The following is a 27,298-nucleotide window of genomic DNA, read 5'->3' on the forward strand; positions in this document are numbered from 1 at the left end:
ACCACTGAATTTTTGCACACACATAGCTCTTAAAAGGCAAGTACGCCTGCTTTGTTTTGAATCTGGCAATCTTGTCTATCCTCAAGCTAAAGTGGGGACAGCCCTGTGGCAGGAAGCTGGCAGAAGTGCATCTTTTCCTTCCATTTTCCTGATGAACTTCCGTGTGCCGCTTTAGCCTTGCAAAACGCAGTTTCCCATTGGCAATGCCAGCTTCTCCTTCTCCAGAGAAAAGTTGACATGATGTTTCAGTTAAGAAACTTGTCAGTGATGAGCAAAGAAAATTTCACAGCATCATGAAAAGGAACTGAAAGAAGAAATAATTTTTTTTAAAGCTTGGTGGAGATATTGATTTTATATACTCTCGAACATGGGCATAGCCAGGGTTTATGGTGGGGGCAGGTTTCATGGTGGGGGGGGGGCAGAACCTCAGTTGGTTAAGTATATTTATTGATTTGCTTGATTTGGGGGGCAGCTGTCCCCCTTGTCCCCCTCCCTCGGCTAAGTCCATGTTCCCGACCTATTTCTTCTAACCCCTTGTATAGCCCGGTAAGAGAAAGCTTTTGACAGAGAGATCTGAACTTACATAGATTCAGTTTATTTAAATATGATTTACCCCATATATACATCTATATTGTAATGCACTTCAGGGCTTGGGCAGTGGTGCCCTTCATACTGATTGCCTGAGTGGGAGTGATGTCATGGAATGTTCACAAACATTTTGCTGCGGGGATAAAAGAGACCAGAGTCTGTGAGGAAGTAAAAGGCTGGATGAAGAAGGCAGAAGGAAAATACAAGTTAAGGAGGGATGAGAGTAGAGGAACTTTTCAAGGCCTAGTAACAAGAGAGGCTCTATCCTACAGATGGGGATTCTATGCTCTCCAGATTCTGTTGGACTACAACAAGTCGCATCATTATTGCCCATTGGCCATGCTGGCTGGTTCTGATGAAAGTTGTTGTCCAGCAGCATCTGCAGACCTCTCAAAGTGTCCTTGTCCAGGGACAGTCCCAGATTTACAGAAACCATTCTAGATCCAGGTAGGTAGCCGTGTTGGTCTGACACAGTCAAAATAAATTTAAAAATTGTCCAGTAGCACCTTAGAGACGAACTAAAGTTTGTTCTGGGTATAAGCTTTCGTGTGCATGCACACTTCTTCAGATACCATCCTGGTTTCTGATTTGATCCTCGAATGTTCCGCTTTTCCTTAGGATGTCCCTATTTTCATCAGAAAAAATGTTGGTTGGTTATGGAGTTATGTGACCCCTGAGCCAAGGAGATAAGTAACTATACAACCTTTAGAGGACATCCAAAGGCAGCCCTATATAGGGAAGGGTGTTTTTTGGGGGGGGGGTTAGTGTTTAATGTTTTATTATGTTTTTATATATGTTTGGAAGCTGCCCAGAGTGGCTGGGGCAACCCAGTCAGATGGGTGAAGTATAAATAATAAAGTTGTTGTTGTTGAATAAGGTGTCCCTATTTTCATTGGATAAATGTCGGAGGGTTGGCATCTGCAGGACCATGGAATCACCATCCCTGCCGTAGACTGTTAGCAGGAGGAGGGTGCAGCAAAGGCACTGGGGCAGGGGCAGGAAAAAGCTGGTCGAAAGCCTAAAGGAAAGGAGGTGAAGTGGCAGGAAAGCTAAAAAGCAATGGCTAGAAGAAATTAGGAGTGACAGAGGAGGCAAGGTGCAGAAAAAGGAAGGTCCAAAGGACTGTGGAAGTGGAGACCAACTCACAGGCTGGGTGCTGTCGGCAGAAAGGAAGGAAGGAACCAAGCAAGGGGGTTCTGGAGTGAGGAAGATGTTAGTACCCAGTATCCTTTGGATAGTGGCTAGGGCACACTGCTGAGGCCTGCAGTGGACAGATGGCAACAATGATGGCATCATTGTTGCTACTACCAGGTACAGTGGTACCTCTACTTATGAATTTAATGCGTTTCGAACGCACATTCGTAAGTTGAAAAAATTCGTAAGTCGAATCCCATAGGAATGCATTGGGAGAAAAAAATTCGTAAGTCGAAGCAACCCTATCTAAAAATTCGTAAGTAGAAAAAATCCTATCTAAACCGCATCCAAGATGGCAGACAGAGCTCCATTCGTAAGTAGAAATATTCGTAAGTAGAGTTATTCGTAAGTAGAGGTACCACTGTAATCGATTACAGTTTGTCAAGAGTCATAAAATCATAGAATTGTAGAGCTAGAAGCTGGAGTTTTGTCACATTGATGCATAGCTGCCAAGTTATCCCTTTTTTAAAGGGATTTTCCCTTATGCTGAATAGGCTTCCTCGCGAGAAAAGGGAAAACTTGGCAGCTATGGATTGATGGTGACTTTGGCCCAGTGAGTCATGGCTGCAGAAGTTTGTTGGGTTCAGATCTGGAGAGTGCCCCTCTCCACAGATCACACAGAAAAAGAAAAACACTGCCAGCTCCCACTGATGAAACGCTGAGTTCTGGAAGCCAGTACTGTAGGTGACAATCTGGGTCACAGAGATGAACCCAATCTTTTCACATGTTGGTTAGAACTTGCGAGGGCTCCAGTTGGAGAATAGCCTCTGCCCAAGGCGTCATGGACTTTGAAGAAGCACAAACCCAGGACGAAAGGGGGAAAGGGAGAAATAAGCTAAGAGGAAGGCACGTTTGGCAAACCCACACCGTGATCAACTCCCGCCCAGAAACCTATGCCTCCACTGTGGAAGGACATGTGGATCCAGAATCGGCCTCCACAGTCACTTACAGACACAACGTTAAGACCATGTTCATGGAATACAATCTTACTCAGCTACAGGTGATCGCCAAAGAAGAAGAAGAACCAGCTGAATGTTTGTGATTAGATATCATTGAACTCATTAATTAAAGAAAAATGGGTTGTGTTGTGAAGGAGAGCTGGATGCAAACCTTAGTGGCTTTCATGTTGTTGTTGTTGTTGTTGTTGTTGTTTAGTCGTTTAGTCGTGTCCGAATCTTCGTGACCCCATGGACCATAGCATGCCAGGCACTCCTGTCTTCCACTGCCTTCCGCAGTTTGGTCAAACTTTTAATTTTGTGGCTGCTGTCACCATCTGCAGTGATCAAGGAGCCCAATAAAGTAAAATCTCTCACTGCCTCAATTTCTTCCTCTTCTATTTGCCAGGAGGTGATGGGACCAGTGGCCATGATCTTGGTTTTTTTGATGTTGAGCTTCAGACCATATTTTGCGCTCTCCTCTTTCACCCTCATTAATTCCTCCTCACTTTCTGCCATCAAGGTTGTGTCATCTGCATACCTGAGGTTGTTGATATTTCTTCCGGCAATCTTAATTCCGGCTTGGGATTCATCTAGTCCAGCCTTTCGCATGATGAATTCTGCCTATAAGTTAAATAAGCAGGGAGACAATATACAACCTTGTCGTACTCCTTTCCCAATTTTGAACCAATCAGTTGTTCCATATCCAGTTCTAACTGTAGCTTCTTGTCCCACATAGAGATTTCTCAGGAGACAGATGAGGTGATCAGGCACTCCCATTTCTTTAAGAACTTGCCATAGTTTGCTGTGGTCGACACAGTCAAAGGCTTTTCATATGGCTTTCATATGCAAGCATATTTAGTCAGACTCTCATTCTCTGAATGAGAACCAAATAACACTGAACTGAAATGCAAAGCCCACCATTCAGAACGATACAGAAAGCGTCTCCTGTCTTTTTCTATATTCCAGTTGCTACTTACTAGCTAATTTGCATGATATGTTGAGATGGTGGTTCTTAAGTGCACAGCTCATTACTTAATTGTTACGACTGACAGGTACTGTGATCGCCTGATAAGGAAGTTCAACAAAAGAGCTGAGCTCTGAGCTGCAGTCATCGTTTCACCTCGCCAAACTATAATGTGATGGCTGCAATTATTACATGTTAAACAGCACCATGTGAACCAGCGCTTGGCATCCTCACTGGTGAAAGAGGGGCTAACTGCCCCATAGAAAATATTTTCAGGATCAAGCAGCAGGTGGCTTGGAAATGGCATTCAGAGTGAGAGCGGGGTTCACATTCAGCGCCAGCACAGGGCAGCTGCTGGCAGGCCCCTTTGTGCCAGCAAAGCTCACTAATGATGCCCACTATACCATCTGTGTGACCTTTTGTACCTAGTGAGAGGTTCAAACTGGGAGTAGGGAGCAGAGCTAGCCTCCCAGGTGGCCACACATCCCTCTTCACCTGTTGTTTCAAGATGGTTGAGCACAAAAAATGGTGGCATGGTCAAAAAGGCCTGCTTCCCAGTACACCAGATGCAGCTGCGGGAACCCAGGGAAGGGGCTCATCGGACTTGCAAAAGCAGCGGTGCCCCAACTGGGTGTTATTGCTCCGGGGGGGGGGGCAGTGGGATTACCTAAGGCAGTGTAGAGAGGTAAGGGAGAAGCAAGGAGGCGCTGGAGGGGTAAATGACCACCAGGCTTTGAAAGGCTGGTACCACTGGGTCCAGTTAATTCATTTTGTTGATGTAATTAAACGAAAATTGGATTTTGAATAAATGGTGCAATTGATTGTTACTGCTTTGAATTTCATTGTGTTGCTATCTTCCTCAGTGGGTTGCACAAACCACTACTCTGAATAGTGCTTTTTTATAGGGTAGGGGGCACTGGGGAAGAGTTTATGGAACCAAGCAAGCAGCAACTGAAAAGTTTGGGAACGATTTTTCTAAAGCATGGGCACGTTCATATGGGAGTAAGCAGTCCCTGAGGTTCTTTGATTTTAAACCATATGGGGCAGCCTTCTTCAACCTGGTGCCCTCTTGATGTTTTGGACTACAAGTCCCATCAGCCCCAGCCAGCTGGCTGGGGCTGATGGGAGTTGTAGTACAAACCATCAAGAGGGCACCAGGTTTGCTGTGGCTGCTAGACAACCTTATAGTTACATATCTATTTGCACTTTTGCTTTCTTATTGAATCCCTCTGGAACAGATGTACCTGAAAACACATCAGCTCAAAGAAATGCAATTTTTTAAAGAAGCAATTATGATGTTGTCATTTGCATTGTCACTTTGTTTTGTTTTTAATTATCTCTGATTGCAGGACCAATGCCTTAACCCCCCACCCCCAGCTCTCCCGCCCTGACTGCCCACACCTTCTCCGCACGTCGCACCGCGGCTGACATTGAACTTCCAACAACCCGGACTGAGAAGACGACTGCCAAAAGAATAATAAAAGCCTCCAGCTATTCTTCTTCATCCTCACTAACAATTTGGTAATGAAGTATTGATTTCCACTCCCCTGCTTATGGACGATATTAGATTTTCATTGATAAACTGCAGCAAGGCTGTCTGGTCTCCACTGTCCCCTTCTGCTGTCACTAAAACAAAGTACCACTGAAGTAGGATAATGACTGAAAACATTGATGTACTTATTTTGTCAATTTGTAACACTCGACAGGAAAGGGGGTGGGTGGGAAGTATAATTCTTCATCGTTTAATGTCCAAGCGTGCTCCACAAGATGCAGTCACACTGGAAGGTTTGCTTTTCATGGTAATCTCTGTTTCCTATTTATAACCCCTTTGGGATAGTTTGTCTAAAGGAAATGTTTCAACTCTGTGCAGCTATTAGTGGTGCACCTGGGTTGCCCAATCCAGTCATGGCACTAGGGATCAATACATCACCGTAAGCAGAAGAATTATTAAGTTAAAACAGATCCCGAGCCAAAAAAACTCGGAACAGCGTTAATCTTCCCAGCAAGTTGTTCCAATAGTTGCGGTTAACCCTGTTGTTGCCAAAGATTTGTTGGAAATGGATTGTTCCTCCAGCTTTTTTATTCACATTGCCTTTGCTTTCTTTTTTTAATTTAAGCATCGTCATATTTCTGTATTTCAAGGTGTATGCAATGAAACTTTCCCCCTCCAAACAAACGGAAATGAGAAAAGGTGTGTTTTTAACATGTGTGTCAATGGCTCAAACCTTTCCCCAGCTTTTATCAATGCAAGAACAAACAAGACTATTATGGATACTTAGTAATGCAAAGACCCTAAGATAGAATCACTATCTCCTGTTACCTATATTTAAAATTCCAGCTCATTTTCCAAAGGAGCTAAATTGCCTTGAAAAAGAGGCAGAAGGAAACATTCTGTTTAAAAATGGTTCTTTTAACTTTTCCCCCCCATTAAAACTTTTGAGGTCCCGATTTTAATTTGTGGAATATTCACGTTAATAATGAGATCTAATTAAGACATCCATTAAAAGCCCGTTAAAGTTAATTTAACGTAAAAATTCCAATAGGACTGTATTAGATTTTCTCCATTAAATTAACGTTATGGATTTTTAACGGATGTCTTAATTATATGTTATTATTAACAGGAATACTGTATTACACAGATTAAAATTGGGTTCTATGTCAACTCACGGATAGCTTCCAAGACGTTTTAATGGTGAGCTCTCCCCATCACCCAGTACATTGTTTGTAGGGGTTAAATACAGGCACAAGCTCCTTTTCTCCAGCTAAGCATTTTCTATACAAAGCCAGCCTTTAAGAGACAATCTGTCTGTGCATTTAAATAATGGGTTTTCATATCCTTAAAGGAGAAATAAGACTGCATTGAGTCATAAATTGCTACTCAAAATATAAAGAGGGGCATACACTAGACATAAAACTGAAAGGGTTTCGGGGGAGAAAGACAGAATTCTTAGAGGAATAAAAGCAGTACAAGCTAAAGCTAAAATAAAATGGAATCCTGAACAAACATAGGTTGGAATCTGTTTAGTGTTTCCTCCCGTTTCTGAGAACAGAAAAATCTGACATCAGAATTGTCTGAGAAATTTTGACACGATCCCTAAACTCAACATGGAAGCAAGGAGGGGAGGGGGGGAAGAGGGGAAAAAAAATTCCCTTCTTATTTACCTCCTAGGGAAAGTGTTGCCCTTATGCCACATATAATAGCAAATTGCTTTTTTTATGGCATGCATAACCTAGATGGGAAAAAATATGGCGCTTGAGGGAAGGAGGGGAAAAGTAAATGAAGTTCCAGGAATGTCATTCTGAAGTAATGAGGCATGGACAGAAAATATACCCCTCACATCATCGGATTGAGATGGCAGTCGAAATAGCTTCATTGAAGTGTCAGCACTCATCCATCAATCAATCATCCACAAGGAAAAATAGCGACAGTACAACGGGGCAGCTTTTATGGGATTTACTCATGGGCATAGGGAATAGCCGCTCAAATGTAGTTCTGACATGAAAAGCAAGGTGCTGATATTATTTTTTATGATGGGAGGATCATAAAGTGAATTGAGAACAGTGAGGTCTGTCTTTGCTTAACCTATTCAACTGGAAACAAACGGAGCTCAACTGGAAACGAACAGAGCCTTCGGATGGGTTAAGATTGAAGCATGTAGGCGCTGCGGCAGGCCACCGGCCATTGACAACGAAATTCTATTAAAGCCCAAATCGATGCATTAGTGCTGGGCTCCTCTGAAGCTGTTAAATTGCACCAAGCCCAGCCTGGGATTATTAAATGAAGTTACGTAATGGGAAGCTCTGCAATGCCGTGAGGCCTGGAGTGTGTGTGGGGGGGGTGCAGGCGGGCAGGGAGAGAGGGAATGAGAAGCAGCACATTTCAGTTTTGGGGAGAAGCGGCGCCCATTTCCAATGCAAAAGGCCTCCCCTCTCATCTTCTCGGCAGAAGCATGATTTGGGAGCCACAAAAAGGCTTTGCAAGGATCGCCAGCCTGCCTTTGAACAGCACACCGAAACCGAGCCCGTTCTGTTTGTTGCTCAATATTCCATGAGCAGCTTATTGTGCAGAACGAGGGTTCAATTCAGCGGGGAGACGTTATGAGCAAGCACCACCGAAACTAATGGGATTTGCACAAGAGGACTTGTATGGAGCCCCTGGAGCACAGCAGCTGGCTGAGAGAACGAGCTACAAATCAGGATTCCCTGGCTCAGGTCTTGCCTTTGCCACGAGATCACTAGGTGACCCCCAAGCTGGTCTCCCTTGGCCTCAGTCCCTGCATCAACAAAATGGGGATAATGAGGCTGACCTGCTCTACAGGTTTCTTGCAAGGATTACAGCAAGTTGTGCTTTCAACACTCTAAGGCACTAGATAAATGCCAAGTATTATTGTTATTATTGAATGATTAGCAGCACTCTCATGTGCAGCCCCTGCTCACTTCCAAAATAACTTCCTGTTGGATTGCACCCTAGATTTGCAAATAGTGGATGTGTTTTAAGAGTTGATAAATTAAATTCTGCTTAACATCATCAGCCATTTTTAACAGCTCGGACACCAGTTTCTGTCCTTTGCAGAGCAATCATCAATGCAGAAAACCAATGACCTTGCGAGAAGTTCCCATATTGCGTTAGTGGGCATGAAGCTGTCCAGGTTTAAAAAGACTGAAATGAATTGGTGGAAACCAGGTGCAAAATTCTCTGAAATCTTGGGGGAATCTTTTTAAACTTCCATGGGCTCAGGAATTAGGGACCTCAGTTCTGCTTCTGCTGGTAAACAATGGGCAGATACTTTCAGGTACAGTATTATGTACACCTTTTGCATTGTACTCCAATATGACATTCTGGGATTATAGCTACTAGGTATAATTCTCTATGTGTGGTGCCCCATTTGGCAGCTGGATAATGCCAACTTTTATTTTTTTTAATTAACTCTGTGAAGTTTCTAGTCCTGGTGGTTGCAGAAAATGTTAAGCAGTGTCTAGTAGTGGCTTAGAAATTAATAGAACCCCATTTGTGCATTCCATTGTAATGACAGTGGTGAGGGAACAACTGAATACTGCTCCTTCAGGGACAAGAGACCATGATTTAATGATCTTGGAACTGGGAAGACCCAAGGTCAAAACCCAGGTAACCAAAAAAATCTCACTGGGACACCTTGGGCTGATCATTCTCTTGCAACCTACCTAACTCATAGGATTGTTGAGAGGATATAAAGAGAAGGAACCCTGCGCACTGCCCTGAGCTTCTTGGAGAAAGAATGAGATATCAAAAATGCAATGCAGTAATACATAATTAGGGACGCGGGTGGCATTGTGGTCTAAACCACTGAGCCTAGGGCTTGCCAATCAGAAGGTCGGTGGTTTGAATCCCCATGACGGGGTGAGCTCCCGTTGCTCGGTCCCAGCTCCTGCCAACCTAGCAGTTCGAAAGCATGTCAAAGTGCAAGTAGATAAATAGGTACCGCTACAGTGGGAAGGTAAATGGTGTTTCCGTGCGCTGCTCTGGTTCACCAGAAGCAGCTTAGTCATGCTGGCCACATGACCTGGAAGCTGTACACCGGCTCCCTCAGCCAATAGAGCGAGATGAGCGCCGCAACCCCAGAATCGGTCACAACTGGATCTAATGGTCAGGGGTCCCTTTACCTTTTAATACATAATAATATTATAAGAAGATGTATAATATAATAAGGTTGTATAGGAAGAGAACATGTGATTCCTCCCAGTGCCAGCATTAGCTAGGTTGTTGTTGTTGTTGTTGTTGTTGTTGTTGTTGTTGTTACTACTGCTTAATGCCAAAATAGGTGTTTAAGCAGTTTCAAAGACTAAAAGCCAAATATGCAAGCATCAAAATATAAAATCCACAATTAAAGTACTGTACACAATAAAACAATGCCCTTAAAATGTGAACACCCATCTGTAAAATACACAAAGCAAACCCCATTAAAACATTTTAAAATATTTACGTCCAAAATTAAAATATGCACCTCAGGTGGAGAATCACCACACCCACTGCTATCTATTCACAGTGGGATCAAAGCCTTCAAGGGTTCCACTGCAAATAGCAGCCACTAGGAGGAATGATTCTGCATTGGGACCGTGGCAGCAGCAAAGGGTTAAAGCCTCCTCTCCTTATGTTGTGGTTGTGACTCAGCTTGCCCCCACCCCACCCCTTCCCACCATCTATTCATTAATTAGAAACAAATGACCCAAAGGCAAAACTAAGGGTTTAGTTTTTGAGGCTTGTCTAGAGTCAGGGTTTGGAAATACCTTTGAAATATGGCAGGGCTGGGTCTCTTGTATATGGGCAGAGCCAAAGCATTTGCACAGGCAGCCACCATGCCAGTTACAACACCACCACCACCCCACTGCCAGACCGTCATGGTTTGGTGGCCTTGGCTGTTTTGAATGCATCCTCAGCGAGGACACAAAGGTAGACCAGTGGGAGTCCTTATATGCGCCTTAAAAGAAGATACACAGGTAGGATCAAACTCTCAGAGAGAACTTATTGAAAAGCTGTCTACAAATTACAATGTTGCACTATTAAATTCTGATAATTTTGACTACGTTGCTCTCCTTTGGGAACATTTTAGGTAAACATTTGAATTAAGTGAGAATACACACACACACACACACACACACACACACACACACACACACACACACCCTTCTTGGTATATAAATCTGGATGAGCTGATAGTTTATCCATCATATAAATCAGGTCACACACACACACACACAATCATTGCCTCTTTTTTCTGTTGCCTGGCCTCAATATTATCACCCTGACTTTTATTCTTATTGGATACCATCAAAACATTAATTAAAAAACCAGTGATCAAACAGCCGAATATTTATGATTTGCATCCCTGCTTATTAACAAGTGGCATATTGATACACACCGTATATCCAGGCTGTTTACTCTCCCACACTGCAATAAAGCAGAAGGAATTGTCATCATCACCTACAGCCTGGAAAGATTTACTTGGAAACATGAGCTCCTTCCCTCCCCCCCCTTTTTTTTACTGGCAGTGCCTAAAAGAAAAAGGTGGGAAATGGAAGATTAAAGTTGTGCCTTTTCCCCTCTACCGCGTATCTTTTCTATAGGTAAGGTGAACTTGACCACCTTGCTGCGGACAGGTTCCTATTGGGCCAAGCAGCTCGGTACTCCTCCAAACGGTGTCCGGTTTAGAGTGCAAAATTCTGATGAGCTACCTAACCAGTGCTTACTAGTCAGTGCAATCTCGTGTGCACATCTGTATATGCTTGCTGCAAAAGAAAAGCTCCAAGATAACTCGAGGCGAACACCCACAGACAACATCCACAGAGCAGCATCATATATCTACAAACACTTCCACTGCAGCCCACATAGCGTGAGTTCCCGGAGCCTGGGGTAGGCGCACACATGCCGGAGGGGTGCGCATGCACGCACGGGGGAGTGGGCGGGTACACCAGGGGGTACATGCACACTGGGGAGGCTGACACGGTTGGAGCGGCCCCACCCCACACCAGAGCCAAGCGGGGCAGCGCTGCACCACCGGGGGGAACCCAGTCAGCGAACGCGGCACATGGCAGGCGTGAACCAGGCACCCCCATGCCGGTGCCCCCAGTGTGGCCCAGCTTGCGGTGCCCAGAACTGGACACAGTATTCCAAGTGTGGTCTGACCAAATTCAGAATAGAGTGGTACTATTACTTTCCTTGATCTGGACACTAGACTTCTGTTGTTGTTGTTGTTCTGCTGCATCACACTGATGACTCGTGTTAACCATTCTTTGGTTCTTCCTGCACAAATAGTCAAAGAAAATGAGATCATAATAAGTTATCTAGTTCTTTTGCGGTTTTCCCTGGTTTCGCACATCATAAGGAAGGGCAACAACAACAACAACAACAACAACAACAACAACAACAACAACAACAACAATTTATTATTATCATTATCATTATCATTATCATTATTATTTATACCCCGCCCATCTGGCTGGGTTTCCCCAGCCACTCTGGGCAGCTTCCTACAGAATATTAAAATACAATAATCTATTAAACATTAAAACATCCTATGACTCTTGAGTCCCTATGCTCAAAGGAACATAGGAATCTGCCTTATACACATACCCTCCAACATTTCTCCAATGAAAATAGGGACATCCTATTCCATAATTTTACTATTTATACCCCACACATCTTACTGGGTTGCCCCAGCCAATCTTGGCAAATTCCAACATATATAAAAACAACATAAAACATTTTTTAAAAGCCTCCCTATACAGGATTGCCTTCAGATGGCTCGAGGGTCAGATAATTCCATACCCTCCAACATTTCTCCATTGAAAATAGGGACATCCTAAGGAAAAAGCAGGACGTTCCAGGATCAAATCAGAAACTGGGTCGGCTTCTCTAAATCAAGGGCGTCTCTGGAAAATAGGGGCACTTGGAGGGTCTACACTGACTCACAGAGGCTTTTCAGGGTTTCAGGCAACAAGTGTCTCCTTGCCCTACCTGCAGATGCCAGAGATTGAACCTGGAGACTTCTAAACTCAAGGCAGATGCTCTACCACAGAGCTACAGCCCCTTCTCCATGGGGGAATCTAATCCAACCTTATGCCTATGCAGAAATCTGCTGTTATGGCATTCCTGACAGGTGGCCACTCGGCCACTGCTTAAAAACTGCAATTGAAAGACAGTACACCACCTCCTGAGAAAGTCTGTCCCACTGTAAACAAATTGTACCATCAATATGTTCTTCTAAACCTTTGACCAAAATGCCCTGGTTCTTGTCATTTGAACCTCGTTCGTTCAGGTCCTAACCACAGGAGTGGGGAGCAAGTGGTGCTGTGGTCTAAACCACTGAGCCTCTTGGGCCTGCCGATCAGAAAGTCAGCAGTTCGAATCCACGCAACGGGGTGAGCTGCCGTTGCTCTGTCCCAGCTCCTGCCAACCTAGCAGTTCAAAAGCACACCAGCGCAAGTAGATAAATAGGTACGGCAGTGACGGGAAGGTAAACGGCATTTCCGTGTGCTCTGGCTTCCATCACGGTGTCCCGTTGCACCAGAAGCAGTTTAGTCATTCTGGCCACATCACCCAGAAAGCTGTCTGTGGACAAATGCCGGCTCCCTCGGCCTGAAAGCAAGATGAGCGCCACAACCCCATAGTCGCCTTTGACTGGACTTAACTGTCCGGGGGTCCTTACTCCTTTACCCTTCTTTTTTTTAACTTACCCACTGGAGCAACAGAAAACAAACTTGCTCCAGGCCTTCAGATATTTGAAGGAGGCTGTCCTCAGTGCTTTTTTTCTGGGGGGACAAAGGGGTACGCATACCCCTAAACATTTTGTGAATCTAAGTTTGGCCTCATTGAGGGGCAGTATTTCAATATGAGTAGGAAAATGAGAGTACCCCTAAACATTTGGGGGGGGCACTGGCTGTCCTTATTGTCTCTTCTGCCCCATGGTCAACTCCTCCAACCTCTCTGCTTTGGGTTTGGCCGTCCCTACCATTAGGATGCGGGTGGCGCTGTGGGTTAAACCAGTGCTCCCCAACCTTTTTATCACCGCGGACCAGTCGGCGTTTGATAATTTTACCGCGGCCCGCTGAGGGGGGGGACATTGATTGTTTATATATTATATAGATTGTTTTGATTTAATAATTTTAATTTAATTGTATTTAAATGTTCCTTGGGCGGCCCGGTACCAATTGATCCACGGACCGGTACCGGTCCGTGGCCCGGGGGTTGAGGACCACTGGGTTAAACCACAGAGCCTAGGGCTTGCCAATCAGAAGGTTGGTGGTTCGAATCCCCGCAACGGGGTGAGCTTCCGTTGCTCAGTCCCTGCGGTACCACTCTGGAGGGAAGGTAAACGGCGTTTCCGTGTGCTGCTCTGGTTCGCCAGAAGCGGCTTTGTCATGCTGGCCACATGACCTGGAAGCTATACGCCGGCTCCCTCGGCCAATAACACGAGATGAGCGCCGCAACCCCAGAGTCAGTCACGACTGGACCTAATGGTCAGGGGTCCCTTTACCTTTTACCATTAGGCAAAGTGAGGAAATCTCCTCAGGCAGCAGACTCCTCATTCCCCACCGACTACCCGGCCACCCTCAAGTTCCATTGTCGGTGTGGGAGTGGCATTCAACTGCCAACCTAGTCAGCAATGGTATGTGGAGTAGGAGATGCCTCAGGCGGCAAAATGTCTTCAGCTGGCCCCGATTTGCTTTCCAGGTGCCCTTCGCCATCTAAGTGCAAAATACCGTAGTATCCCCTGCTTTTATTGTAAAATATTCAAAGGTATGTGGGTATTCTTTGTCAACCTCTCAAGATATTCCTAAACTCAATTCATGCCCTTAGGTTGTTAAAATCCATATCTGGTGCTAGTTTTTGCACTTACTACTACTGCAGAATTTACGAAGCCCTGCTTATGTGACAATGTATTCATTATTTTAAAAGCGTGTTCAAGATTAACACATCTTGTTTCCTTTGAAATCTGAAAGGATATTAAAAGACGTTCTGAAAATCAATAAGTTAACATATTAATGCCTCCCCAAAAGCATTTACAGGAGAACACTGTTAGTCAAAGATATTTCCAGCAGTATAAATGAAGGAGAGCTATCTTTTTTCTTTATTACTTAACAATAAATAAAGCACCATATGTACTAAGATATTACTTAACAATAAATAAAGCACCATGTGTACTGGGATATAAATACTCTAAGCAAAATTAGACTTTTACAGCAAATGTTAATTTCACCTTCCCACACAAATGGATAAAAAAATCCATCAACAAGAAGAATGTCTATATAAGTAAAGTCGTTTTAAAAACTGCTTTAAAACTTATTTCCCTTTAGAATAGATGAGAGAAAATACATGTGATTCCTTGATGTAAGGGTATTTGCATAGTCTGACACATGATGTTGACAATTTGCATTTTAGCATACTAATGAACCTTTTACCTTTCTGAATTCCAACTTCTGTTGCCATTAAAAACATTTTGTCTGACCCCTTCGTTTCCCAGACTTCTGAAAGTTTCAGTAGATGAAAAGACTGGAGGGGAAACCTTCAAAGCTGTAATTTTCTGACAAGAGAACGGATGTTAATTTTAAAAAATGATTACCAACAAACATTATATTTAGATTTTAAAAAAATAAATCTTCCAAGCACCCAATCAAACAAGAAATTAATATTTGCAGGAAGGAGATTGAAATTTGTGAGCCATAGCTTATTTTTCCAGAGAGCTTGGCTCTGGAACTATATGTGCCTCAAGGTGTAAGGTTCTATATTGCAAAACAATATTTGTTGTCGTCTACAGCATAGGGGAAATGTACACCATATGTTTAAAGCACATCCAACTCACATTTAAAACACATGACTTCCCCCAAAGAATCCTGGGAAATGTAGTTTCTTCAGGGCACTGGGGATCAGAGCTCTGAGAGGGGTAAAACACATTTCCCAGGATTCTTTGGGGCAGGCCATGTGCTTTAAATGTGAGTTGGATGGGCGTTAAATGCATGGTCGGTGTGAATCTGTCCAGCAGCAACAACAATTTAAGGACTAGAATGGGGAGGATGAGAATTCGGGGATAGAGCACATATTTTGAGGGCAGAAAGCATCAAGTTCAGGTGGTAGCATCTCCAGTTAAAGAATCAGGTGGGTGACAATAGTCAAGACTCTTTCATGAGAGACCCCTGGGGAACTTGCAGTGGCTAGAGTGTCAGATTAGGAGCTGGCTAGACCTGGGTTCAAATCCCCCACTGGACGGCCCTTGAGCCAGTCAATGCCTCAGAGCCTAATTAACCTCATGGGGTTGTTGTGGGGATTAAATGAGATGGAGGAGAACAGCGTACACCACCTTGAACTCCTTGGAGGAAAAGGTGCAATATCAATGCAATGCAATGCAATCAATCAATAATACAGTTATGCCTCTGTTTACGTAACCCTCTGGTTATGTAAACTTCGGTATCTACGCACGGTAAACATGGAAATGTTTTACCGGGTTTCGCCACACACGCATGCACAGAAGCAGTCCTCGGGTTGCAGAAATTTCGGGATCCGACTGACCTCCGGAACGGATCCTGTCCACAACTGGAGGTACCACTGTAATTATTAACAACAACAACAACAACAACAACAACAACAACAACAACAACAACAATGTTATGAAGGTTGTAAAGCAGGATGGTGTACCTATTGAATATGACTCATTAATTGTAGATACTATCTCAAGGCTTTGGTGTCTGGACCTCATTGAGCACTCAGGACTGCTAAATCCAGTGTAGGCATTCTTATCAATGCCCCTTGTTGCACAGGAAAGTCTCATAGTCAAGCTGTTTGAGTTGCATTCTGCAATCCCCCAAAGAACAGGAGTGAAAACTCAACGTTGGCAGAAGAATAAAAATAATTTTGATTCAACAGAATTATTTGGAGGTTATGCTTTATCTTTTGCAATATGTATATATATTCCCAAGAAGATGATGTCGTAAGGGCAGGACTATCTTTACAGCAGAATTTTGAAAATGAACAGTCAAATGCTTTGAGGCTTTTTTCTTTTTTTAAATGCAGTTGGTTTTAATCCTTTTTTCCTTGCATCCCAGAAAAAGAGAGAGAGACTAGCAAAGGCAAAAGTTGAATGACTTCTGGTTCAAGCCCACTAAAGCGTTTGGGAGCTTTGCACTACTGTTTCCAGTTCTTGAAAGGCAGCCGTGGGGAACCCATGGGCTGACAGATGTTGTTAGGCTACAACTTCTATCATCCCTAGCCATTGGTGATGCTGGCTGGGTCTGATGGGGGCTGGAGTCCAACAACATCTGGAGAAGCACAGGTTCCCTACCCCTTCTGTAGCATTTGATGTCCTTTGTGGCAGCCGAATAAATGTTTGCTGATGCATTCTGCACCCGATGGGTTGTTGGGGGCTGGAGAGGAATATGTAAGGGTATTATCACGTTGCCTTCAATAACTGTACAGTCCTTGTACCTGTGTACACAATAGCTGAGCTCTCCAAACGAACAAGTGTGCACTTTTTCTTTCACACAAACACGTGAAGAAACAGCTTGTGCCTGTGTTCAGCATAACCTGTGAGCAGCATTACCGTCAACCATTGAATGGCAGTGACTGAGGCCTCTTCCAGATGACTTGCTCATTGAGCATTCATTCTAATTTGTTCATGCAATGTTGCATCAAGCAATTTTGATATCCCATACTTTCCTGTGCATTTCCCCATCACTTTCCTTCCTGCAAAAGCCCAATTTCTACCTTTTTTTGGGGTGTGTGGCTTGGTTGCACAAGAGCACTAAATCCACTTTAATTGCCCAAATTGAATTTACTTCTATGACCGTTAGGTCCAGTCGCGAACGACTCTGGGGTTGTGGCGCTCATCTCGCTTTACTGGCCGGGGGAGCCGGCGTACAGCTTCCGGGTCATGTGGCCACCATGACTAAGCCGCTTCTGGTGAATCAGAGCAGCGTTTACCTTCCCGCCATTTACCTTCCCGCTGTAGTGGTACCTATTTAACTACTTGCACTTTGACATGCTTTCGAACTGCTAGGTGGGCAGGAGCAGGGAGCGAGCAATGGGAGCTCACCCCATCGCAGGGATTCGAACCGCTGACCTTCTGATTGGTAAGTCCTAGGCTCTGTGGTTTAGACCACAGCGCCACCCGCGCTGAACCCCACCTGAAAAATAGCAGGAAGCACCCTCTGTCAGCATCACACAGCCCATACTGTACAGCCCATACTGACAGTTGCCATCCCACCAGCAACTCTTTGCATACGTGGTTCTTACCACCCCCTGTCTCCCCTGCCACTGTCTAGCATTTGCTGCTAAGGACTATTTCCCTCATTCCCACTGATCATCCCTCCACAGTGGGAAGTTATGATCTACAACATACCACCTCACTTGTACCACTAGATCTCCCTGTAGCCTGTTGCGTATATGGAATTGCTACTTTTATTGACAGCAGAAGCCAGCCTGATCAAGTCCATGTGTGAGGCTCTGAACTGGGACAGCTGCGCCAAACACCATCACTCCATAATACAACACAGATGATGTATCTTATCTCGACATATTGGCTGTGTACACATTACCACTTACTCTGGCTGCAGCACGCTCCCACCCCGGGTGCGCGAAGCTGAGTACACATGGGTTCAGCCACAATCCATCAGTATCCTGTAGCTTCTTGATAAATACTCATGCATGTGCAGACGACAGCTTCATTGAATTGGAGTTGGGCTCAGGGGAAACCATCAGGTAATGGGGATCGTGGGAAGACATCCCTGCCCCCTTTCTGGTGTGAACAGCATCCTTTTTTCTTTTCTTTTTTTAAAAATGGCTTTTCACATGCACGAGAGATGAACTTGCTGGGTTTCAAGCCACTAATGTGTACATAGCCATTGTCTTCTATACGAAGCTTCACAGTTCTCTGTGATGCAGAACACTGCTTCCTCCTTTAAAAGCTGGTCTGTTGATCAAACTGTTGATACTCTTAAAAGTCATTTACATTTAAAATGACTGAGAAGTCACTCTGGACTCAGCTACATTAGTTAAAAAAACAGCATTTTGAAGGCATTATAAACATGTAACACCAGATGGCACTGGAGAGCAAAAAAAATTATTTGTGATTTTCCATAGCGTTTTTCTTTTCTTTTGTTATAATGATTTAATTTCTGACTTATTGATAGCATCCCCACCCCTGTGTGTAGATCCACCCTCTATCTCCAGGGCAGTTGAGGCTGGATGGAAGCGTTATGCTTTTCGCACCAGGCGCCTCTCCAGTACTTTTTCTTAGTGAAAAAAGCTTTTCAGCTGGTTTTACTAGAGAATAAGAAATCTAAGTCATAGGCTCTGTTTGAGTTGGCATATGGACCAGGCTTGGGAAAACAGATTTAGTGCTGCTCCCGACGTGCACTTTTTATTGAGTCCTTAATTCTGCAAATTGTATATCGTTAAAATGAGCCAGCAACAACAACATCAACAAAAATGCTTCTTGAAAATCCCAACACAGATCCATCCATCCCAAACAGGAAATATATGTTTCACTATTCAGGGATGGGAAGGTATGTGTGGAATCCTTTCAAAATATCCCCACCTACCAGGCTGCCGGGGAAGGGACAGATTCTTCTTGAAAGAAATCTGAACTAATCTCTTGAAGAGCACTTCTGAAATTAGACCAAGGTCCTTCCCACCCATTTTATAACACTGTGACTTAATTAACAAGGGGTGGGGCTCAAATTCGAGAGCAGAGTCTCAGCTGAGAAACTGCCATTTAGTTATGCCTCTGTTGTAGAAAGTCCTACGTGGAAGTGTTTTCAGTAGCTCAATGATCCATATTATAGGCTGGGAGTGACTTATGAATTGACGTGCTCCTATGTTATCTGCGAATACATATACAATGTTAGAGGTAGAAGAAATGCTTTGAGTCACATCAGGGATACCCAACTGTTGGTCCAGGCACTGAATCCAAATTCCCAGAAAGATCTTTGTAGTTGTCTTCTGGAGACTCAGAAAATTTAAATGGAGGTGTGTTGTTTTTTTAAAAAATGCACAAATTTTACACAGATTCTTCCTACTATCCAGTAAACAAACACCACATTTCTTTTTGGGGTTGTATCTAATGCCACGGGGCAGTATAACCAACAAAGTTATGGGTCTCCAACTCCCTCCCTCCCTGACCATTGGCCATAATGGTTGGGGTTGCTGGGAGTTATAGCCCAACATTTGGAGGGCACTACATTGGCTACCCTAGTCCTAGCGAGGCCTAATTTCATGGTCTTTACCACAAAGGGGCAACAACTTTATTACCATGGAGCCGTGAAACGGGCCCGTTGTGAAGCAAAATTCCCTTCCAGCACACACTATCTGGAGGCCTCTGAGAACACAGAAGTTCATCATTCTTACCCAGCAACAGACAAAGCTTCTTGCTCCCCATTAGGGTTTAAAGTTCAGTGTTTGGATTTATACTTCAGTATAGACACAAACGGCGGCAACTTGAGTTCAGGGTTCTTAACCCTTGCATAACCTCTCATACCATATGGCCTTTTGTCAAGCACATGGGTATATCGCACGTAATTATTTTAAGTTCTTTTATTTCCCTCTACCCTCATCTCGTTCTTCATTCTTGTCTTAAACATCTCACAGTATGAATCATAAAATTAAAAAAACCCTTTCTTGTTTAAAACAACAGAGCCTCGCTGGAGAAAGCCCAGTAAAAACAGTCAGTCCTTTCCAGCGGGGCACAAAACGCCTGCGGTCTTGTCAGCCAGCATGTTCTCTGTTGCACCTTCAGGATGCTTTCGACGACTTCTTCGGGCAGTGCTGGTAGAAGAGTGAGTTCTCAAAAGAGCAGTCCTCTTTGATCAGGTGGACAAGTCTGGGCCGCTCTCTCTCTCTCTCTCTCTCTCTCTCTCTCTCTCTCTCTCTCTCACACACACACACACACACACACACACAGAGAGAGAGAGAGAGAGAGAGAGAGAGCTGTACAACTGTCCCACCCAAGACTCCTTCCACACCCCCACTGAGAAATTACAGCAACTGTACCTGTAAGAATGTTTTGGTGTGTCTGCACTACTTTTGTTACAAACTGCATGCTGTATAGATTATATTGCTTGTATAATTGGGGCAATGTGTTCAGGGTGGAACGGGTAGGGTGGAGGGTTTTGCGGGGAGGGGAGGGGGCAAAAGGACCGGGAAGAAGGAAAAGCAAGCTGCTTTCCTGTGTGCACTGCAGCTTGGCTGGGCGGGAAACTGAAGCCTTTGATGCATTTTTTATACTGTACATATTTGTATATAATTAACTATATTGCCATGTTAATGAACACAGATCCGCCCCCCCCACGCCCCCCGGTCGCCTTATATTTGCTTGTTTCCATTTCCTACAAACCACAAAGTCGGGGGGGGGAGAGAGAACACCCCACCCTACCCTTCAACAAACCCTGGGCCATTCTGCCTGCTCTTTCCGTTTTGTCACAGTTGTGTTGTTTTCTTCGCTCATCATCTCTTAATTCCGCCATGAGGAATTGAAATGGAGCTTGCAGAGGAAGGATGGAGAAAACAAGCCTGTGTATGCATGAAACCTGCCCGGTTCTGGGGACAGGAGGGGAAATAATGATAATAAAAATAAAAACGGCGTCCAAGTTTCGCTTTGAAGGCATGCTAAACCCCCCATGAGAAAACTCATACTCATGTACAATTACCCTCTTTGTATTTTATCTAATAGTGCCTGAATTTATTTTATTTTATTTTCCTTAAAAAAGAAGGGGGGGAGGGAGGGAGGGAGTCTTCTCCGAAGAACAATTCGTAATTGTCAAAATTTGAAACATTAGCTTAATTTTGTTTTCATGACCTCACAGTCCTTCTTCTTATTTATTTTGTAGCTGTTCTAATGGGCCCCAAGGCCAGAGCTGACATTGTAGTACTGTTCCTCCACATTAAGGATGTTTTTAAAATTACGAAGATTATTGAGCCAACAGGCTGTTTTAATCAAAACCATGTTTCACTTGTTTTTGATGATTATGAATGGTCCTTACAGTTAAAATAAAAGAAAGAAAGAAAGAAAATGAAACCATAGGGCTCCCACGTTTAGGAGTACAGCACCACCTAGTGTTTGCAAATAAAATCATCTTGGATCTGAATCTTCCCAACATAAAATCTTTTTTTTCCTTTTCAAACCAAGGAAATTGTGTAAGAGTAGTGCCCTGTTCAGCTATTATAGGTGGCAAATCTCTATACACCTGCGCTACAGCCAACTGAATGGGATTCAACAATATTTTCTAATATGCCAGCAACTTTTGGAGAGGGCAGGGTCGATTGCTTGGCAGATTCCTTACAGATTCTTCTCTTTTTCTTTTTCTTTAAAATGCTTTTTACAAAACAAAATTATTCTCAGTGCCGATAAATCAGACCCAAATTTATCTAGGCTGCCTATTTGCAGGAGGACCCGTTTTCCCAATTAAAAAAGAAAACCCCTGACTATTGACAGAAGTATTTCTGCATATGATTTCAGCAGACTGTTCTATCGAGGGAATACCGTAATATGCAATGACTTTGCAGCCTCAATTAACTTGGAGGTGGGTAAAGGTCTGTAGCTGGATCACCGAAAACACACTGGGGTTCCCCTCCCCACCCACACTGAAAATAAAATTGTTCAAGTTCTACTGTAGCAATTAAAGTCCACACCAACCTGCAGATCACACATCTTTAACCATTGCGTTCAGAAAGAGGAGCAGTAATTCTCATACTATGCATATAATCCTGAATGCCTCATTTCCATTAGAAAAGGTTTCTATACATATATTATTTACATTTTTTTAAAAGAAACATAGCAATTCTTTGCTCTGTGGCAGGGGGTAGAGAAAATAAAACCCACATCTCTTTCTCACCGCAGTTATTGGAAAGCAACCATTCCCATCTGAAATGTTATCATAATTTGCATCAGGAAACCCAACTGCAGACATTAAGGGCTTGGGTGTGTTCAATTATGATTTTGCTGGAGGCTGTCCCTCATTTTAATGCCTTCCTCATTGAACTACCTTTCTGAAATCTAGCTGATACGGTTTGCCATAGACATGCTTCGCAACATCATTTGCTTTGCAAATAGCTTCATTTCAGTCAAGGCAGGCTTCAGTTTTGGCCAATTGTAAAATGGAAATTTGAAGAGGGAATAATAATTAAAAAAAAACAGATGCACTTAAAAACATGAAAAGAATTATTTATATGATAAAAATATATTTAGATTTTCAAAGCACAAGACTGAACAGAAGTGCTCTTTTTATGCTTTCTGGAGATGTTAAAAGTCTTTATACATCAGGCTTAATAAATCTGTAATGACATTTGATGGATTGATTTCTCCCTCTGTGTGTGTGTGTATTTTTTTCCTCCGCATTAGAGACCAGGGAGGGGAAGGGAGGGGGTTCATATGACCTCAAGAGGAAATAAGCCCCACAGACAGTAGCTCTTTCTACAAGAGGCTTACATTATTCTTTTCCCTGCGGTTCTTGTATTTGTGCAGTAACACCAGACATTTCGCAGGCCTCCTCAGATATCAACCTTATATATATATATATATATAAAAATCTTAGAAATGTCATGGCCACTATTTTCAAGTGCAGGAGAGGGTGCACCATCAAAAGAGCACAGGAGTTATTTTGCACTTTGGAAAGAAAGGCTTCACAAAAAACTGTCTCCAAGGCCAATATCGCACTCCAGCCAGCGTTTACAAGCAGATGACTGAGCGCACTCACCATCTAGAGCACAAATAGAGAAACACCAGAATTTGTTTCTCAAAATGAGCTCATGCACATTGGGGAAGGGTCATCACTCAGGGATACAGCAGCTGTTTTGGGTGCAGAAGGTCCCTATTGCATGTTGTTGAAGGTTTTGTCCCACACTGCACAGGAGACTGTTCTGTGGTGATTTAAAGGAGGACAAGTCTTTGGGTTTAGTTTGTTCACAATAATATCCTTGGGGAATAAACAAAATTACTGTCAACTCCAGCATCTGCAATATGTTACATTGCACTTTGGTGTTCATGTGAATGAACCATACAGATATTCTCACACGCACATGTTTAACTACTAGAGACTCTGGGGAGGGAGCTGGGCTTTGCAGAATGACAGCTCCTGCAGCTCAAAAAGGTATCGCAGGAAGGTGGGGAGAATAGCAAACAATATCCTGGAAAAAACAAAAATACTGCTACACTTTGCCGTTCAGATATTCCAGGGGTTCCTCCTTTGGAGGAAGACCACTGGAGACTTGGAGAGGTTTGTAATATTTGAGTTTATTTACAGTTATACGGGTTGAGAGTAAGTAGAGAGGAACAGCTAAAAGATACCAGCAAATAGCTGAATCCATAACCCAACACCAGATCTCTAGAGGTGCCTAAAAAGGTAAAGGGACCCTTGACCATTAGGTCCAGTCGCGACCGACTCTGGGGTTGTGCGCTCATCTCGCATTATTGGCCGAGGGAGCCGGCGTATAGCTTCCAGGTCATGTGGCCAGCATGACAAAGCCGCTTCTGGCAAACCAGAGCAGCACATGGAAACGCCGTTTACCTTCCTGCTGTAGCGGTTCCTATTTATCTACTTGCATTTTGACGTGCTTTCGAACTGCTAGGTTGGCAGGAGCTGGGACCAAGCAATGGGAGCTCACCCCGTCACTGGGATTCAAACCGCCGACCTTCTGATCAGCAAGCCCTAGGCTCAGTGGTTTAACCCACAGGGCCACCTGGGTCCCTTAGAGCAGTGTTTCCCAACCTTGTGCCTCCAGCTGTTTTCGGACTACAATTCCCATCATTCCTGACCACTGGTCTTGCTAGCTAGGGATTGTGGGAATTGTAGTCTCAAAACATCTGGAGGCACAAGGTTGGGAAACACTGCCTTAGAGGTGCCTAGCATCCCAGAAATTTAAGTTCCAAGGGCCCCAAACTGCTCCCTTCCCTCTCTCTGACACTCCCTGACTCAAATAGTAGGAGGGGGGAGGCTTCCTTGGGGGACCTTCCAAGTATTTCCTAGCCTTTTAGAAAGCTCCCACAGGACATTCTGCCAAGGACCTCCTTAGTAAAAGATGTGCCTGGCTGCTTTGCCAATGACTATTAAGGAGCATTAGCTGTTAGCATGGCCCAATAAGCATATCCTGTCTTCCCCTCTTCCAATCTATAGGAACTGCAATTTCCCAGGAGCATTTCCCAGAAAATCAGGACTAGACTGCCCATGTGCCATATGTTACAGAGGTCAGTCCTCTGTTTGAAGGACTGTCCAGTCCAGATCCAGTTTATAGATAAAGAAGCATCAGGCACAAGACCGCAGCAGAAAAGCTGAACTTTTCCATCAAGGGAGCCCTGGGAGACCAGACTAAGGTGGCACCCTTGTGCCTTGGTTATAGTCTTCCCCACCATGGTGAGATGGAGTGTATTTCTATTTAGATTTTATCAGTTATTTCTATAGGTATGTATAAACTGCCACATACAAATTTCATCCAAATGAAAAGTGTCCTCTTGCAGGGTGATTGCCAAAAGTGTTAGTCAAACACAGATTTGACTAGCATAAAAAGGGACCCATGAAATAGACTGAACCTTATCGGATGAATTCCAGATGGATTTTTGCCATATTGCATTCTGCGTGAACAATATTCACCAACAGGAGAAAGAAAGCTGCGTTAAGAGGCATTAGCAGTGCCGTTTGTGAATGTGGCCTGTGTTTGACTCGCACTTTCCCCATCCCTTCCTGTCTTTACTTATAAAAAAAACCTAAAAAAGACTCAAGGTAACTCGCTGCTCTGCTACCGTACTCACTCTTTGTTTCTACATCTCTTTTTCCTTTCTCTCATTTAGATTCTCTGACCACTGCGGACTTGGGTTATTTATGATGCAATCTATGTAAGCCACTGGATTGCTGTCACACAAATTCAAGGATTGTAGGCCATAAACCAGCCATGATTGAGACATCAAGTACTCTCTTCTCCCCTGCTCTGCCCCAGACGGATGGCCCTGTTTAACACTTAGTTTCCCTAAGCACTCCCTCGTTTCCTTTAATGTTCTCTGCGAATTGGGCGATGCTTCACATCCTGAAGTTCTGAAGCAGAAGCCAATACTCTGAAAGGAATAATTTAAGTGTGAGTCCCCCCGCCACACACACACCTCCCCTTCTCCTCACTGGAGCAGTAGCAGGTACAGAGGCTTCCAAAGCCCTCTCGTCAATAAATAAGAAAGATAATGCTTGTTGTAGCCTGCAGGGCAGTCTTTGCCAACCCAGTGCCCTCCAGGTGTTTTGGAGCACAACTCCCATCGGGTCCACCCAGAATGCCAATCGGGGCAGTTCTACTACGAAACTAATGAAGCTTAAGCTTCAGGGCCCCTAATCCTGGGAGCCTGAAAAGAGACTTTAGTCCACTTTGCTTTTAAAAAAAGAAGGGTTTAGTAGACTCTATTTGTGTCACTTAACTCAAATTGATCAATTCGGGTTGTACTGTATATATTTCAAAAATCCCAAAGTCTGAGAGTCAATACCACAGATGTTGTAAAGGTAGAGCATTGTGGTAAAGTGGTTGTTCTGCTGTGGCTAATGTATCCCCCCCCTCCTTTTTTAACAGAGGTCAAGACGCTAGAGCAGTGGTTTTCAACCAGTGTGCCGTGGCACCTTGGAGTGCCTTGAATGATTGTCAGGGGTGCCGCAGGCAACACTGGCCTCCATCTCTCTTTTCCTCCTTCCCTCCTCTGATGCCCTGTTGCATCTCTGCCTCCCAAAGGCTTGTGTGGCTGTATGTTGCAGTGGCCCTGACTACAAGCTCCCCAGGCGAATGGTGCCTCTGGGGCTGGCCAAGGGGTGTTGGTTACCAGGAATGAGGTGGCCTTGGAGTAAACAAGCAAGTGGGTGAGGGAGCCCAGCCAGCCAGTGTTGCTGGGAATGTACAGTCAAGTGGGAGGCCAGCCAGCCAGGCAGGCAGTGCGCTGGCCTTTTTTGCGCTTGCTGTGTGCAATGCCTGCCTGGGAGTGCCCGGTGCCGAAGGGGAGCCTTTGCACCATGTAGGCCCAGCGACACCTGCTGCTGCCACTGTTGCCTCCCAACATGAGTAAGATGCTAGCCTCACATTCACCTTCAGCCAGTCTCCATCAAGGAGGCACCTCTATTGAGGGCATGGGGTGGTGGCTCAGAGACCAGGGGTAGTGGATGCGGTTGTCTGGAGGATTCACAAGGAGACATAACTGGGCTTCTGAGGCTCTGAGCAAGTTTCCCCACAGGGGAGCCACAGAAATAATGTAGTTAGTCAAGAGAGACATGGGCTGAGAAAAGTTGAAAACCTCTGCCCTAGAGGAAGAACAATGAGTTGACGAAAAGTGCTTAAGTGGATACCAAAAACGCAAACTCGCAGAAAAATTGCGATCTGTTGTAGAAAAACTCCATTGAAGAAGATGACAGTGGTTACCCAGACCTCATTGCTGGTTGTGAAGGGGCCCTCATAACAGTTTGAGCTTCAGGGCCCTTGAAATGTCAGTCCACCACTGATGCCAATCCAGAACCCCCACTGGTGCAACTAAACAACACACCATCTCTCCCCTTGCTCCCTCTCCCAACAGGTGGCAGTGACTCTGCTGCTGGGAGGTCAGGTGCACAGCTCTGGCCCTCCCTGCCAGCTGCTCAGGGCCGGTGCGTCCATTAAGGCGAACTAGGCAGCTGCCTAGGGCGCCAAAATGGAGGGGGCGCTGACCAGCCTGACCGCCGCCTGCCACCCGCCGGTGCTGCCTGGGGCCGCCTCCACTGCGCCTCTCAGCTGTTGAGCGGCTTCAGGCTCATGCTCCGGAGGCGCGTGGGGAGCGCGAGCCTGGAACTGCCGCGCCTCTCAGCTGTTCAGCGGAGGCAGCCCCAGGCCCGCGGTCCCCGCACGCCTCCAGAGAGCTGCCTGAAGCTGCTGAGTTCGGCGCCCCTGATGGCCAGGCACCCTGGCGCCTTGCACTACCCAGCCCGGGCCTAGGGACGGCCCTGGAGGCGCCCTCTCCACTCGCTCACTCGAGCCGAGCCTACCCCTCCAGCAGCTAGCACGCAGAGATCAGGCTCCAGAGGAAGCAGGGGAAGGCTGCGCCAGAAACAGGGAAGGCCGCTAGCTGACAAGGTAAAGAGATTGCTTTTTACCCCTTCAGCTCACCAA

The 27,298-nt window shown here is 44.7% G+C and overlaps 1 protein-coding gene across 1 annotated transcript in view; it reads left to right on the plus strand.

Moving 5' to 3' along the window:
- Positions 1 to 6,791, plus strand: part of TSHZ2 (teashirt zinc finger homeobox 2) — a 347,527-nt gene extending 340,736 nt beyond the window's left edge. The window contains exon 3 of the mRNA XM_060277314.2: positions 5,034 to 6,791. The gene's annotated coding sequence lies outside the window, so the exon portion shown is untranslated. The remainder of the gene's footprint in view (positions 1 to 5,033) is intronic.
- The last annotated feature ends 20,507 nt before the right edge of the window (positions 6,792 to 27,298 follow it).

Source organism: Zootoca vivipara, chromosome 7, assembly GCF_965207765.1.
Source record: "Zootoca vivipara chromosome 7, rZooViv2.hap1.1, whole genome shotgun sequence".
Lineage (NCBI taxonomy): Eukaryota > Metazoa > Chordata > Lepidosauria > Squamata > Lacertidae > Zootoca > Zootoca vivipara.